We start from the raw sequence: 16,706 nt of genomic DNA on the forward strand, positions 1-16,706 counted from the left end.
CATGCAATAACATGTAATGACATAAAGTATGAGATATGTCCTACTACCCTAGTAATGTGAACTTAATTTCTAACTTAAGAGAGAGCTAGGTGTACTAAACCTAATCTGCCAAAGCCATGTCCATGAGAAGAGCCCCCCAACCCTTGTTATCTTGGAATGAGGTCTCTAGCTCAAACTCAGTAGGGACACGAAGACTGGGTCAGCGTCAAGGTGACGTGCAGCATCGATAGCAGCGATGGCATCCGGTCAGAATCCCTCTGACTATCTGTTTAAGTGAGGAGTATTTATACAGATCTGCTTGGACCCCCGACATAGGTCTGTTCCCAAACAACAGATAACAAGAAATGCTTGGGGTAGTAATTTATATAAACAATTCCCTCAAAAGCGTGAAGAGGGAAAGTACCTAATGTGAACACCTAGAGTTTGTTTATGTTTGTCGCTTGATATTGATGCCTTGGCGCAGTGGCACTAATAACGCAAAACTAAAACATGGGTCTAACTAAAAACAAGGCAGACATCTTAACCCCTTCGCTGCCAGGCCTTTTCCCCTCAGGTGCCAGGCCTTTTTTTGGCTATTTGGGGCAGTTTGCGCTTAGGCCATCATAACGTTTTGTCCACATAAGTTACCCACACCAAATTTGCGTCCTTTTTTTCCAACATCCTAGGGATTCTAGAGATAACCAGATGTTGTGGGTTCCCCTGAAGGAGACCAAGAAATTAGCCAAACTACAGCAAACATTTAGTTTTTTTCAAAAAATGTGAAAAAAGAGCTGCAGAAGAAGGCTTGTGGTTTTTCCCTGAAAATGGCATCAACAAAGAGTTTATGGTGCTAAAATCACCAGCTTCCCAGCTCTCCGGAGCAAGCAGACTTGAATCAGAAAACCCAATTTTTCAAAACAATTTTGGCATTTTACTGGGACATACCCCATTTTTACTATTGTTTGTGCTTTCAGCCTCCTTCCAGTTAGTGACAGAAATGGGTGTGATCCCAGAAAGCTAAACATTTCTGACAATTAGATAAAATTCTGGATTCAGCAAGAGGTAAGTTGTGCTGATCCTACAAGGTTTTTCTACAGAAAATAACAGCTGAAATAAAATAAATTTTAAATTGAGGTAAAAAAACAGCAATTTTTCTCAACGTTTTGCTCTGTAACTCTTTACTATAATGTCAGATGTTTTAAAAGAATTTACAGTTACTTCTGTTAGACTCTTCTGGTTGTGGGGATATATAGGGCTTGTATGTTCCTCAAGAACCCTAGGTACCCAGAGCCAATAAATGAACTGCAGCTTGCAATGGGTTGTCATTCTATACTTGGTATACAGCTATTCATTTGCTGAAATATAAAGAGAGAAAAATAGGTATCAAGAAAACCTTTGTATTTCCCAAATGGGCACAAGATAAGGTGTTGAGAAGCAGTGGTTATTTGCACATCTCTGAATTCCGGAGTGCCCATACTAGCATGTGAATTACAGGGCATTTGTCAAATAGATGTCTTTTTTACACACTGTCTTACATTTGGAAGGAAAAAATGTAGAGAAAGACAAGGGGCAATAATACTTGTTTTCCTATTCTGTGTTCCCCTAAGTCTCCCGATAAAAATGGTACCTCACTTGCATGGGTAGACCTAATGCTGGCAACAGGAAATGCAACATGGACACATCACATTTTTACATTGAAATCTGACATGTTTTTTGCAAAAGTGCCTAGCTGTAGATTTTGGCCTCTATCTCAGCCGGCACCTAGGGAAACCTACAAAACCTGTGCATTTGTGAAAACTATACACCTAGGGGAATCCAAGATGGGGTGACTTGTGGGGCTCTCACCAGGTTCTGTTACCCAGAGTCCTTTGCAAACCTCAAAATTTGGCCAAAAAAACACTTTTTCCTCACATTTTGGTGACACAAAGTTCTGGAATCTGAGAGGAGCCACGAATTTCCTTCCAACCAGCCTTCCCCCAAGTCTGCCGATAAAAATGGTACCTCACTTGTTTGGGTAGGCCTAGCGCCCGCGACGGACATGCCCCAAAAAACAACATGGACACATCACATTCTCCCAAAGAAAAACACCTTTTGTGCAAAGTGCCCAGCTGTGGATTTTGGCCTCTAGCTCAGCCAGCACCTAGGGAAACCTACCAAACCTGCACACTTTTGAAAACTATACACCTAGGGGAATCCAAAATGGGGTGACTTGTGGGGCTCTCACCAGGTTCTGTTACCCAGAATCCTTTGCAAACCTCAACATTTGACCCAAAAAACACTTTTTCCTCACATTTCGGTGAGAGAAAGTTCTGAAATCTGAGAGGAGCCACAAATTTCCTTACACCCAGCATCCCCACAAGTCTCCCAATAAAAATGGTACCTCACTTGTGTGGGTAGGTCTAGCGCCCGCAACAGGAAATGGTCCAAAACACAATGTGGACACATAACATTCTCCCCAAAAAAACAGACCTGCTTATTGCAAAGTGCCTAGCTGTGGATTTTGGCCTTCACCCCAGCCGGCACCTAGAGAAACCTACCAAACCTGTGCATTTTTGAAAACTAGATACCTAGGGGAATCCAGGACGGGGTGACTTGTGGGGCTCTCACCAGGTTCTGTCACCCAGAATCCTTTGCAAACCTCAACATTTGGCCAAAAAAACACTTTTTCCTCACATTTTGGGGACAGAAAGTTCTAGAATGTGAGAGGAGCCACAAATTTCCTTCCACCCTACGTTCCCCAAAGTCTCCCGATGAAAATGGTACCTCACATGTGTGGGTAGGCTTAGTGCCCGCAAAAGGAAATGCCCCAAAACACTATCTAGACACATCAAAATGATCAAATACAATACTACCTGTTTTTGAGGGGAGGGCACCTGCGTTTTTGGTCCTGGGCTGAGCAGCCATCTAGGGAAACCTACCAAACCCAAACATTTCTGAAAACTAGACACCCGATGGAGTCCAGGGAGGTGTGACCTGGTTGAACCACCAATGTTTTCTTACCCAGAATCCTCCGCAAACCTAAAATTTAGCTAAAAAATCACATTTCTCCCACATCTCTGTGTGCGATCACCATACCGGGACAAATATCCTACCACCCAACGGTGGTAATGAAAATAGGCCAATCTTCCCCCAAGGGGGGCAAAAATGGCCTAACTACAATTTGCCCCCCAGAGGAGCGACACTTGCCTAAGGGGTCACTCCCAAAAATATTTAAAAAAAGTAAACATAAAAAAATATATATATGCCTGGTGTCTAGGGGTTTCTGCCCCCGGGAGCAGATTAGCCTAATTATAATAGGCCGACCTGCCCGCCGGGGGGGGGGCAGAAAAGGCCTAAAAATATTTTGCACCCCTGGGGAGCGGCCCTTGCTCCCCTTATGTATAAACATAAATCAAAAACAAAACTCCCTGGTGTCTAGTGGTTTCTGCCCCCAAGGGGGGCAGAAATGGCCTAAAAGTAAATATGCCCCCAAGGGAGCGACCCTTGCCTAAGGGGTCGCTCCCCACATACATAAAAAAACAATATCCCTGGTGTCTAGCAGTTTCTGCCCCTCCTGGGGCAGATCAGCCTAATTATAATAGGCTGATCTGCCCCGAGGGGGGCAGAAATGGCCTAAAAATAAATTGCCCCCCTGGAGAGTGGCCCTTGCCCAAGGGGCCGCTCCCCTCATTCAATTACAAAAAAAAAAAAAAAATCCCTGGTGTCTTGTGGCATTTCTGCTGCCCGATCGCATCGTGATCGGGCATCAGAAATACAGAGAGAGACATGAAAGGAGAGGAAAGGCCTTTCCTCTCCTTTCATGCCTTTTTCGCCCCCCTCAACGTGATCGGAGCAGAAATGCTTTTGTTGAGCTTCCAGCGCAGGCCTCTGATGAGAACAGCGCGCGATCGTGCGCTGATGTCGTCAGACACCACAGGGGGGTCAGGAGGGGTCAGGGGGTGGAAGGGGAAGCGATTCTCCTTCCATCCCTTACCAGGTTAGGGGTTGCTCGGCCCCCGGGGGAGCGCTAGCGCTTCCCCGTGGACCCCTATCTGGACGTAACAGTTACGTCGTGGGCACCCGAGCGGTGCTGCCAGGACTTAACCGTTATGTTCAGGGCACCCAAGGGGATTTAAAGATTTAATTAAATAAATGTGCTGAAACACAGTAGGTTAAAAGTCACTAGGTGACGGGGGCACAAGTCTGCAATCCAAAGGCTAAGCTAACTTCTGTAGCCCATTAAAACAAACTAGGATTCACTACACCCTCCCCAATGCTGTAATAAGTAAGACGCCATAACTTGACGCCACCGAGTGGTGAATGAATCCAACATGTTAAAAACAGTAGCTAAAAAACAAAGGAAGAAACCTAATGTCGACCAAGACTAGCACAGCAGGCCAAAGAAAGGGCACGGAATGCAAATATTGAATTTGGTATTATAAGCCAATCATCTAATTGTCTAACAATAATAATGATCTTGAAGAGCATCTTCGAAGCCATAGAATGGAAAGGACCTCAGGAAAGAGGCCACATCGTGAGACACGATAGGCAGACAAATCTACGGAGCGGTAGTACGTGGTAGTCTCTTATGCAGGTTCACCTGCAGGAGTGGGACTCTCCACAGCACCAAAAAGTGCCAGATCGTTCACCAAGGGTGGCTCATAAGTGGCCTCATGAATCATTCTTAGTCTCAAGGGGCACGACCGTGAATAAACCCTCATTGGGGACATCAGCAGTGCTTGGTCCACAGGAGGCACTGGCGTAACAGCAAGACACAGTGTAGGCAAGTGTTTGAAGAGGCACCATACACAGCGAAAGACTGGTTGCACGCTCCATAGGAGTGGTCGGAATGACAATGACCAATCAAGCTCCAAATCCTCCAGCAACGAAGCATCAAATGCCTGAGCCAGGCGTTCACAACACAGTTGAGCTGGTGGCAGTGGCTACATTGCTTTGCGTAGCTGGAAAGACACAATCACTGTGAATCATAAGAAATAGCAGCAGTATTCCGCCAATCAATGCCAAAATTATAGGAAAGCCGCCAAACACACTTGAAAAGAGTGAATGGATGGCCGATGGAATGACTCCAAATAGTCTTGAAGATGGACACAAATCCAGACCCAACAACCCTAAAGAAGTGAACAATCCCAGTAGTGCTCGAGGCATTGAACATTCTGGATACTAGCTCTCCAAAGTGCTTGGGGAAGTTGGTATTTAATAGGGATTGTATCTCGGCTGATGATCTCACAATCTGGAAAGCATACGTCTCTCTAGCTGATGTCAATGCGACTTGTTTTTGGAACAGAAACACCTTAGGTCTGCTCAGCTTGTCATAATTTACATTAACAGTATCAATGTGAGGCTACATTTCTGATACTTTTATCTCTCGTGTGGGGGGAAATATAACTTGTCCACAACACGTGACCACCTTAGAGACTGAAATCGCGTAGGCAATTCCTGGTCGCATAGTGCAACAGCTTTGGTCGCTCAGCACCATATAACCTACATTTGAAAGTACATGAAACACTGATCGAATCAAAGGGATGGGAGTACCCGTCAGAAAACAGGCCAAGTTTGTGACCCCCGCATTGCAAAGGCTGTGAAGGGACACCTGCTTGCAGATCATTGAATGACTAACAGTAGTCTTGCATTCGCTTCGCTGAGAAATACCTCTGTTTTGCCGTTCAGACATTTGTATTCAAAGGGCAACTCCCACTCTTCTTTAATATAGCTATCACCTGATCGCTCGTACCTGCCCACAGCAAGATGTTTCAGACATTTCAAAAAACAAAAAGTGGAAATGGGCAAATTAATGATGCCATGTAGGAGCCATACTGTTGAAGGACTCTCTGCAACTATGAAAGGCACTTTTCTAACTTCTCCATGTGAAGCATGGTGAAACTTGCTGCCCTTTTACCCATTGTCTCCTGTTCCCTGGATAAATTAAAGGCATGAACAATCCACTTCCGTTAAAGTACTTCCATGGAATTTGGCCATTTTTAAAAGTCTGTAACATCCAACCTAACTGCATGATGGAACGCAGCTGACTTTGCCCATGAAATAAAAGGGACATGTCTGTCTGAATGATATCTATTGCAGACAACACTATGTTTGTCAAGGAATAAAACAGAGTGTTCATGCCATTATCGACAATAGCTAAAGCCTTTTCTATGTTTTTCTTATCTATTTTCCTTAAGTGCGCAGCAGCTTCTATCTGAGAAAGCTTTCAGATCTCATTATATATAGCATTGATGAATCTTTTAGAGAGTGGCTTTTTGGGACCTAGCAAAAAGTCCTGCAGGTCTATATCCTCAGAAAGAGTGTTAGGATGCTTGGCTAACGTGTTAGACCTTACCCATTGTTGGCACAGTTTACCCACACTGTATGTTGTAACTATACCCTTGTGTCGACCCGAGATGAAGCAAGGGTCTATCCGGCTAATCTTGAAGTCCCCTGGGAATTAAAAAAACGTGCCTGACAGCCATTGGTGTCAATTGGCCAAATTAACCAATCGCCAGGTCTGGAAAGTTAAGAGTTATAGGTACCAGCCTGAACCTTTGCATTTAACTCTTCCTATGTAACATTCAGGAAGAATTGTCAATCATTAAACTTTGCCAGTGTGGGGATACTGGGCGTGTTCATTCCTTTTATTTTTGCTAACCCCAGACAGGAGGTCTGTTGAATGGTGTCAATTAAAAAGATAATTTGCACAGGAACCAGGCATGCTCTAAATAAAGCTTCCCTTCCCTGTATTTGCCAATCTTTTTTTCCCCATACACTCTTTAAATCAACAGTGTTCATCCAGTATTTGTAACCTTCGACTGCAAGAAGGGAAACAAAGGAATCTGAATAAATCAGCTTTGTATCAGTTAGCAAAATGTTCCTAATTTTTGAAGGAGGTAATTTGAAATAGTGTGACTCTGGATGTTTCGTGTCATGTCCAGAAAAATAAGTAAATTTATCCAAATAACGCTTTGGGCTCCCCACAGGTGGTGTTGAACAGTGTTCCCACTGTGTGTAGTTAAGTACTGGTCTGTGTCTAGTGGCACGGTGCAGGTAGTAATGTCCTCAATTATTATAGCAAAACATTTGTATGGCTATATAAATCATCACTTTCAAATACTGAATAGTCCTTCATCTCAGTTAGCATAGAATCAACTGTCTGGACATCGTAATCATCAGATACAACACCAGGTATAATTACATCTGCCACAGAAATTTTGAATACATATGGAATTTGAATGACCTCAGTAGGCCCATATATGTCAAATGGAACGTTGTCCCACTCAATCCCATCAGGAATTGGTATAGCTGAAATGTTCACAAGGGACAAGTCTCTTCGGACCTTATGTGAGAAAAGATATGGAGTTAAGACTTCATCAACAAGCTCAACTGAGGAGCGTTCAGGAAGGTAATGACCATTTAAAAGTAAAAAGAAAACAGTCACAAGACCAATCCAGAAAACAATGCAAAAAATGTCAAGCAGAACCATAAATAGTTCCATGAGTATATTAAATAGTTATTTTTAAGCCATAGGTCCAGCTTAGGTGTCTTTGAAACATTTTCAATCACAGGAGTGGATGAGTCTGAAGAAAAGTAATCAATGTTGATGAAGTAACCAGAAGCAGTCTCTGCAAACGCAGGAGCAGATGCATCACCGGTGGATGGATCCACTTCATGTGGAAGCTCATAGTAGAACGTGTCATCAGTCTGTGTAGTGTTGGTGTGGAAAACAGCAAAATCTTGGACAGGTGTTGTCGTTGAAGTGCTAACTGGAATCAGCAAGAGCTCATTTTCCACCCTCCCCACGATCAAGGAGGTATTTGTAGCATCGTTGGACAGTGTTGTGTAGTCAGAAGTAGTGTGGTTATTTCTACATTGAAGAGGTATGTCCTGTTGGGTAGTGAGAGGGTACCGGGAAATACCCAAGGGACCTCTGGGTCTACTGTGCAGGATCGGCCACATGGTGTAGTTTGATGTCGTCAATGGAAATTAATCTGTCTCCTTTGGAATCAGGCAGCGTTGGTAGGATGACAGATTTGGTACCTTGTGCTCCCAGGACTGGGACCAGTGCTTTGTAGGATGGACCAAATTCCTTCTTCACAATGATCTTCTCATGAACCAGATCGCCACCTTTAGGAATCCAGCCAGTGGAAGTTGTTGGTAAATTCCTTATTCCTAAGTTGGCAGCATTGGCAGATGATTTATCATCACAAAATTGCTGAAGCTCCTGTAAAACAGTGAGACGTTCATTTATGCCAAAAGGCGTGTCTGCTGCCACCAAACCAGGGCCGTCAAGATCTGGGACATACATAGGTATCCCGAAGAGAACCTCATAGGGAGTGCGCCCCCCCCAAGGACCATCTTGGCAGATTATTAATTGCTCTCTGGACCCTGTATAGGTGTTACAGCCAACTACGGCCAGAACCTAATACTCTAGCTGTTAAGGTCTGCTTTAGATCACGGTTCCGCCTCTCCACTACCAAATGTCCTTTGGGATGGTATGGTGAGGAGTAATGGAGTCAACACCCATCATCCCCATGGTGTCCGGGAATCCTCTAGAGGCAAATGCAGGGCCCTGGTCCGAATGGAATGCTGCAACCACATATGTACTGATAAAGATCAGCAAGTCTTTTATAACAATTCGAGCGTCAGCCAACTGCTGAGGCCATACCCACAGGAATCTAGAACAAGAATCTACAGCAATGTATTTGTATGCACCATCTGGTTGCAGTGGACTGCAATGGTCCAGGTACACACATTGTAGTGGCCTGCTGGACACTATGAGGGATGTCTGCAGTGGACGTAAGATGTTTGAGCCCTTGATTTGCTGGCAAATGTCACAACAAAGGACATACTGTTTAGTCTGTTTGTATAGACCTGGCCACCAGAAGCTTTCACGGCAGTCAAAATTTCACTGTCCAGTCTCATCTGAGAACAAGTCAATGCAGCCACAGAAGCCGTAGCTACTCCAGATTTGGCTGCTTCTTCAGCCAAAGTGTTGCCGATAATGTGTACTCCTACACATTGGTGGCCCAATGTATGTACTACATGGATACAAGGTAGCTTATCCTTGAGCTCAGCCACCCTCCTCCACAGAGTTCTGTGTTTTATGGTGTTCCCTTTGGAATCTCTAAACCTGTTCAATTGCCTGTTGCTCTGCCAGTCACAACAAATCCATTGCAGCTGTGCTGCCAAATAATAATTTTTGAAATTCGGGGCTTTCACCTGCCTTTTCTGTGGGGAGTTGCACGTTGGGTGCAATGTGGGGAAATAAGGATTGACTTGATGTTCAACATGATTAGTCTCATTTGATGAGAAATTATTATTATAATAATATATCAGGAGTTATACTGATATGAATTGTGATAGTATATTTTTTTCCTTCTTGTTTTCTTTTTTCTTTATGATATCTTTTGGATGCTCTGCATTATATGTTGAATTAGTTTATTGTTATTTGGAGTTTATTATTTCTTTATTTATTCTTACTTTTTTCCTCACATGTCCAATTTTTAGTTGTGGATGAGTGGTATGATTGTGTATGAGTGAGTGTACTGCAAGACGTTTTTAAGGAATTTATTTGTGGCCCTATTACATGGAAATCATATTTGTCTTTGCTAGATGGATTATCAGTATATTTTAAATATATATTTATATACATAGGAGATTGTGTACTAAGTATATGTTCTTTTTTCTATAGTAATACACAATTTGAGTTGTCTATTTTTATTTTCAAAAATGTTGTATCTTTGTGGCTCCAATGAGTATATATTTTGCCCTATCAATGGGAATTATTAAACGTTATATCACTTATGGGCAGTTGACTCTATTGTATTGTACTGGGAGGTGCACATTGGCCATTGCAAATCTCCAGAAACCATTGCACTTCAACAGGTCGCTCATCAGAGTGATCAAGGCACAAAATAACACCCTTGGGAGTACAATGGAGGATAAGCAAAGGAATTTAGTAATCGGGAAAGAGTCAAAGGCAATTTTCTCCAGAACACAATCTGACTGCACAGGACCCACACCGACCTAGTTTTGCTCCCATTCAGTAGAACCCTCACCTCCAGACACCAACACATCTGGAGTTGCCGCTGAAGTACGACCAGGGCACAAGTTGGGGGTACACACATATACACGGCATCCACCCACTAATTTCACAAGGTCGATGCCCTCCATCCTGCCAAGTAGTTGTGTCACACAGTACTATGCTGAACTTGTCCCGGTGTAATGTTTAATCACTGCAACACATTCAGCAGCTCCTGCACATTAACTGCTTTCCTTCTGAGCAGCAACGTGCAGGCATCAGTGAGGGGGCTTCTTTATTTTAGATTTGAGCTGGGGCCAAAAAAAAGGCAGAAGCTAAGTGGTCATCAAGCCTCCTTTTGTTCTCGCTGGAATGATCAGAAGCCTCATACCCACCTGAGAATGCAATTTGTTATCACTTCACAGGTACTTAAGAGAGGCATGATTATGACTTTGCTTAGTCCATGGACTTAAGAGATATGCATGCACAGTAAGAATGTCAGATATGCTGGCCTGTTCCTGTATTTACACAAATAGCAATTTAAATATCACTATTTTGTTTTATTTCTTTTATAGCACTACTTATCCCAATGCAGGATGTCAGAACACTTTACATCACATATACACATTACACATTGACAATAAGTCATATAAGTAAACATCTATATACAGGTTGTGTTACAGAGCAAAGTGACGGTTACAAGGTGTAGCAGTCAAATGCCCTTCATAGCTCAATGTGCTACATAGAAAGATTGCAATTTATGAAATGCAAGTCACAAAAGGACCTCCATGTTAAAACCAGTAGCCCACTTACTTATCTACATAAAATAAAAATCTGTCCTGATGTGCTTTGCAGGAGACATGTTAACCCTCTATGCTACTTTCATTCAAAACTGGAGGTAGACATGACAAACATCTCTTCAGCAAATGTGTTAACCACCAGAGTTATCTTAACATTATTGTTATTATTCCCAGAGATTTATGGCGCATACAAATACAAAGATCTCTGCAGCAGGTGCCTTAACTCCATAAGATTTTTTAAAAGGCAGTCTTTGCAACCAATTAAGCAGAACAGATTTATTGCCAAGTTTCTCCTTTTGTCAATTTTACTTGTGGCAGAGATTTAAAAAAATGAGAAACTGAGGCCCAGATTTTGCGTTGGGGTTGTGGCACAACCCAAGTGCAAAATCTCATTTGTTAAATATGGTAATTTGCTCAAATGTACTCCTTAAAGACCTGATAAACATGTGTGTAAAGTCTTAAGCTCAGATGTCACTTCATGTGATGTCTCTTCCTGTAAGGGTATGATTTGTAATGGCAGTTCCTGTGATGTCACTTCCTTTTTTGCCACTAGTGATGTCACATGCAATTATGTCATATACTGTGATATCACGTGCCATGATATCACTTGTATACTTTCTAACTTGGTTAGTCCACCCACTTTTTTTTAAAGGACTTGTGCCCTGAGAACAGCAACACCTATTTTGATTCTAGGCCCAGGGGCATCTGGAGGGAAGTGAAACAAGCAAGATTTTGGCAGTTCAGCTCAAGTCCTGATACAGTGCAAAATCATGAAGCATCCTAAAGAGGCAACAGATACTGAGTGAAGCACTGCTGCCCACCACAAAACCACTCTGGACAGATAGAGGTTGGATGAGGGATGAGTGGACCTAAGCGTTCACTTAGTACTTTGCTAAGTAACTTTGTAGTCAGGAATAGAGATTCGCAGAGGTTCCCTAAATGAGGGGGTAGACTATATGCATCGAAAGCTGCCTCATACAGCTTTTTCACATTAGGGACTAACCATCTATAATATGTATGACAGAATTTAGGAGGAAACCCGTTTGGGCCAGGAGTTTTTTTTTTCCTAGTTGCTAGAGAGTTAATTGCCTCATTCATGTCAGCCACTGTCATCAGGATATTCAGTCCCAGGTGCTGCTGGGGCAGTGTGATATCTGCTAAGAATTCCTCAATGCCTCCTCTTAGACTAACGTGCAGTTTTGTACAGTGTTTTGTAGTACTCTGTGAAAGCAGCATGTATGTCTCACTGCACATTTAGCGTAGTTCCATATGCCAGCTGAATAGATAAGATGGGTTGAATTCACCAAAAAGGGTGTCGATTCACCAAAATGACATTATACACCATTTGACCTCAATGATGTCACAGGAAGTGATGCCATATGGCCTTAACCCTCATGCCATCACAATGCATGCTTTCACTCTCACCCTGAATCATTCATTTGCAATATCTTGGTTAATCTTACTCTCACTAAGCTATACTTTCTTACTTACTTTCACACACACACACACACACACACACACTATCCCACTTATTAACATACATTTTCACATATACATATGCTCTATCACCCAAATTCTTTCTCACCCACATGCACTTGCATAACATATACTGAAAATTATTTTAATTTACTAACCTAAGATGTAATTGACAGTTGCGTTTCAGATCCTGCTGCCACACTTTTTTAGTACATTAATCATGAATGATAGATAATTAATCACTAGTATTGTAATTAAAATGAGCAGAAAAGGAGTCTGGAGCCTGACGCTGGAGATTCCAGCCACCACTGTGTTTGTGGCACTAACTGGTCCACCTCTGAGGCCAGGGATCGTAAAGGCAGTGCTAAGGGTCGCAAAGGGCAAGCCAGGGATTGCAGCTGCTAACCATGGTGACACCTGGCAACCCCTAAATGATATCCATCAATCAATCAATCAATCACTGCATTTGTAAAGCGCGCTAAATACCCGTGAGGGTCTCAAGGCGCTGGGGAGGGGGGGTGCTACTGGTCGAAGAGTCAGGTCTTGAGGAGTCTTCTGAAGGCCAGCAGGTCCTGGGTCTGTCGTAGGATGGTGGGGAGAGTGTTCCAGGTCTTGGCGGCGAGGTAGGAGAAGGATCTGCCACCGGCGGTGGTTTTTCGGATGTGGGGGACTGTGGCGAGGGCGAGGTTGGCTGAGCGGATGCTTCGGGTGGGGGTGTGGAAGCTGAGTCGGTTGTTGAGGTAGGTGGGTCCGGTGTTGTGCAGTGCTTTGTGTGCGTGGATCAGGAGCTTGAAGGTGAGCCTTTTGTTGACGGGGATCCAGTGCAGGCCTCTCAGGTGGAGTGTGATGTGGCTGCGGTGGGGGACATCGAGGATGAGTCAGGCCGAGGCGTTCTGGATGCGTTGGAGTCGTCTCAGGAGCTTGTTTGTAATTCCTGAGTAGAGGGCTTTCCCGTAGTCGAGTCTGTTGGTGATGAGGGCCTGGGTAACAGTTTTTCTCGTGTCGAGGGGGATCCATTTGAAGATCCTGCAGAGCATACGGAGGGTGTTGAAGCAGGACGCGGAGACGGCGTTGACTTGCCTGGTCATGGAGAGAGTGGAGTCGAGGATGACCCCCAGGTTGCGTGCGTGGTCCGTGGGTTCCGGGGCTGTGCCTAGTGACGTGGGCCACCAAGAGTCATCCCAGGCTGATGGGGTGGGTCCGAGAATGAGGACCTCCGTCTTGTCTGAGTTCAGCTTCAGTCTGCTGTCCTTCATCCAGTCCGCTACGGCCTTCATTCCACGGTGGAGGTTAGCTTTGGCGGTGTGGGAATCTTCGGTGAGGGATATGATCAGCTGGGTGTCGTCGGCGTAGGAGATGATGTTGAGGTTGTGTTGTCATGCGACGTGGGCGAGGGGGGCCATGTAGATATTGAACAGTGTTGGGCTGAGGGAGGATCCTTGTGGGACGCCGCAGATGATCTCAGTGGTTTTAGAGTGGAAGGGTGGGAGGCGGACGCTCTGGGTTCTGCCGGAGATGAAGGATGTGGTCCAGGCCAGGGCCTTCTCTTGGATACCGGCGTCATGGAGGCGTGCTGATAGGGTGCGGTGGCAGACCGTGTCAAAGGCTGATGAAAGGTCCAGGAGTATGAGGGCGGCTGTTTCTCCTTTGTCCATCAGGGTCCAGATGTCGTCAGTGGCGGCGATGAGGGCGGTCTCGGTGCTGTGGTTACTGCGAAAACCGGATTGGGAAGGGTCCAGGATGTTGTTGACTTCGAGGTAGCGGGTCAGCTGTTTGTTGACAATCTTCTCTGTCACTTTTGCCGGGAAAGGGAGCAGGGAGATGGGCCAGAAGTTCTTGAGGTCCTTGGGGTCTGCCTTAGGCTTCTTCAGAAGGGCGTTGATCTTGGCGTGCTTCCAGCTTTCTGGGAAGGTTGCTGTCTTGAAGGAACAGTTGATTGTTTTACGGAGGTGGGGCGCGATGACTGCGCTGGCTTTGTTGAAGACGTGGTGAGGGCAGGGGTCCGATGGGGATCCGGAGTGGATGGAGTTCATGGTTTTGTTGGTGTCTTCGTTGCTGACGCTGGACCAGACGGTCAGGTGACTGGTGCGAGTGGTAGTTGCAGGGGTGGTGGACTCGGTGGTGGGTGCGGGGGAGTCGGGTTGAAGCTGTCATGGATGTCGGTGATCTTGCGGTGGAAGAAGGTGGCCAGGGAGTCGCACAGGTCTTGAGATGGTGGGATGTCGTTGGTGATGGAGCTGGGGTTGGAGAGTTTTTTCACGATGCTGAAGAGCTCTTTGGTGTTGTGTGCATTGTTGTCTAGGCGGTCCTTGAAGGCGGTCTTCTTGGCGGTCCTGAAGAGTTGGTGATGTCTGCGGATGGCGCTCTTGAGGGCTGTGTGGTTGTCTGGTGTATGTCGTAGAGCCATTTCTTCTCCAGCTTCCGACAGGTGTGCTTGGAGATCTGGAGGTCCTCGGTGAACCAGGCGGCTTTCTTGTTGGTGTGGTTGGTTGTAAAGGTCTTGAGAGGGGCGAGGGTGTTGGCGCAGTCGTTGATCCACTGTGTGAGGTTTGGCCACGGAGGTGTCTGGGTCGGTGGGTGGTCTCAGGGCGAGGGTGGTAGTCAGTTGGTCCTCGGTGACCTTGCCCCAGCAGCGGCGTGGTAGCTGTTGGGTGAGGTAGTGTGTGGTGGGTTTTCTGAAGGTGAAGTGGACGCATCTGTGGTCGGTCCAGTGTGGTTCGGTGGTGTGGTTGAAGGAGACGTGGGGGCTTGCGGAGAAGATGGGGTCGAGCGTGTGTCCAGCAGTGTGAGTGGGTGTCTTTACGAGCTGTTTGAGTCCGAGGTTGGCAAGGTTGTCGATCAGGGCGGTGGAGTTGGCGTCGTTGTTGTTCTCGAGGTGGAAGTTCAGGTCCCCGAGGAGGATGTAGTCCGTGGAAGCAAGGGCGTGGGTGCTGATGAGGTTGGCTATGGTGTCACTGAACTGTGGGCGGGGTCCGGGAGGTCTGTAGATGAGAGTTCCTCTGAGGGTGGTGTTGGGGTCGGTGTGGATCTGGAAGTGCATGTGCTCGGCGGTGGTGAGGGTGTCATTGGTGTTCGTTGAGATTTTGATGGAGGCTTTGTGGATGATGGCGATTCCTCCTCCCACTCCGTTGGTGCGGTCTCTGCGGGAGATCTTGTAGCCCTGTGGGATGGCTATGGCGATGTCTGGTGCTGAGGTGGTGTTCAGCCAGGTCTCCGTCAGGAAGGCGACGTCAGGGCGGTGGAGTCTAGGAGGTCCCAAAGTTCATTGGCGTGCTTGCGGAGCGGGTGTTGAGGAGGATGCAGCGGAGGTGGTTGGGTTCTCTGGCTGGTGGTGTGGAGGGATGGATGCTGGTGAATCTGCAGTTCTGGCAGGTGAAAGGCCCCTGGGTGTGTTTCGGGGTGGCCCGGTAGCAGGGGTGGTCTGGTCTGGTGTTGAGTGCGTGGAGGGTGCTTGCATCGTAGTGCAGTCTGGCGTTGCGGGGGTGCAGGTTCCAGGGGTTCTGGTGCTGGGTGCGGTCCAGGCGCGGACGGGCGCAGACAGGCTTGCCTTAGGCGTGCCTTTCGCGCGCCAGCGGCCTCCATATGAGGGTAGAGGGAGGGAGGAGCAGCTGGGAGGTGGGAACGGGGAGGCCAATGGGAGTGAAGGGGGCGGGGCAGCAGGGGCTCAGCAGCAAGGGAAAAACCCGGGGAAAAACCCGGGGGAAAACCCTGGGAAAAAAACTGCGGGAAAAGACGGCGGGAGAGGGACAACAGAGCACAGGGGTACAGAAAGCAAAACACAGGGGCACAGAATGAAAAATCGAAGTGGCACAGAAGCCAAGTGCAGGGGTACATGGGTTGATGTAGATGCTCCTGCAGGCAAGCAATGCACCTGAATTATCAGCTTCACCATGTGTTCTCACCTTATGTGCAGCAAAGTTAAGGCAGCAGAGCCCCCCCACGTAAGGCAGTGTGTCTGGTGTGGGCAACTGTAAGCATGCGCACATGGAATCTGTTTTAGCCTGGTTCTCCAACACAATCAATACCATCTCTATTGCTGTAATCTCTGAGACACATACTGTCATACATTATCTCCATACCGGGGGCAATAGGCAAAAAGGTATTATATGGCTGACCAGAGCTTTAGGGCAGCAGAAATATGCTCATTTGACTGTTGTACATGACAAATGGAAGACATAAGTAAAAGGGTGTTTTGACAAGGATTTGAAGACAATACTGGCCTGCCACTGTGTAATTTCTAGAATTTCCAGGTTTAAGTTCACACAACCTACTGTCCTGTATAGGGCCTACCTCTCACCAGCCCAAATAAATTAGTTTTTTGAGTCACAGCAGGCAGCTGTCCCGGCTCCATTGCTGCTGATGTGAACATAACATATATTTGTTGTCTTGCCCATCTTTGTCCCACTACCGGTCTACACCCACATTGCAAAAAGAACAGGCCA

The sequence above is a fragment of the Pleurodeles waltl genome, chromosome 5, assembly GCF_031143425.1.
Source record: "Pleurodeles waltl isolate 20211129_DDA chromosome 5, aPleWal1.hap1.20221129, whole genome shotgun sequence".
NCBI classification, from domain to species: Eukaryota; Metazoa; Chordata; class Amphibia; order Caudata; family Salamandridae; genus Pleurodeles; species Pleurodeles waltl.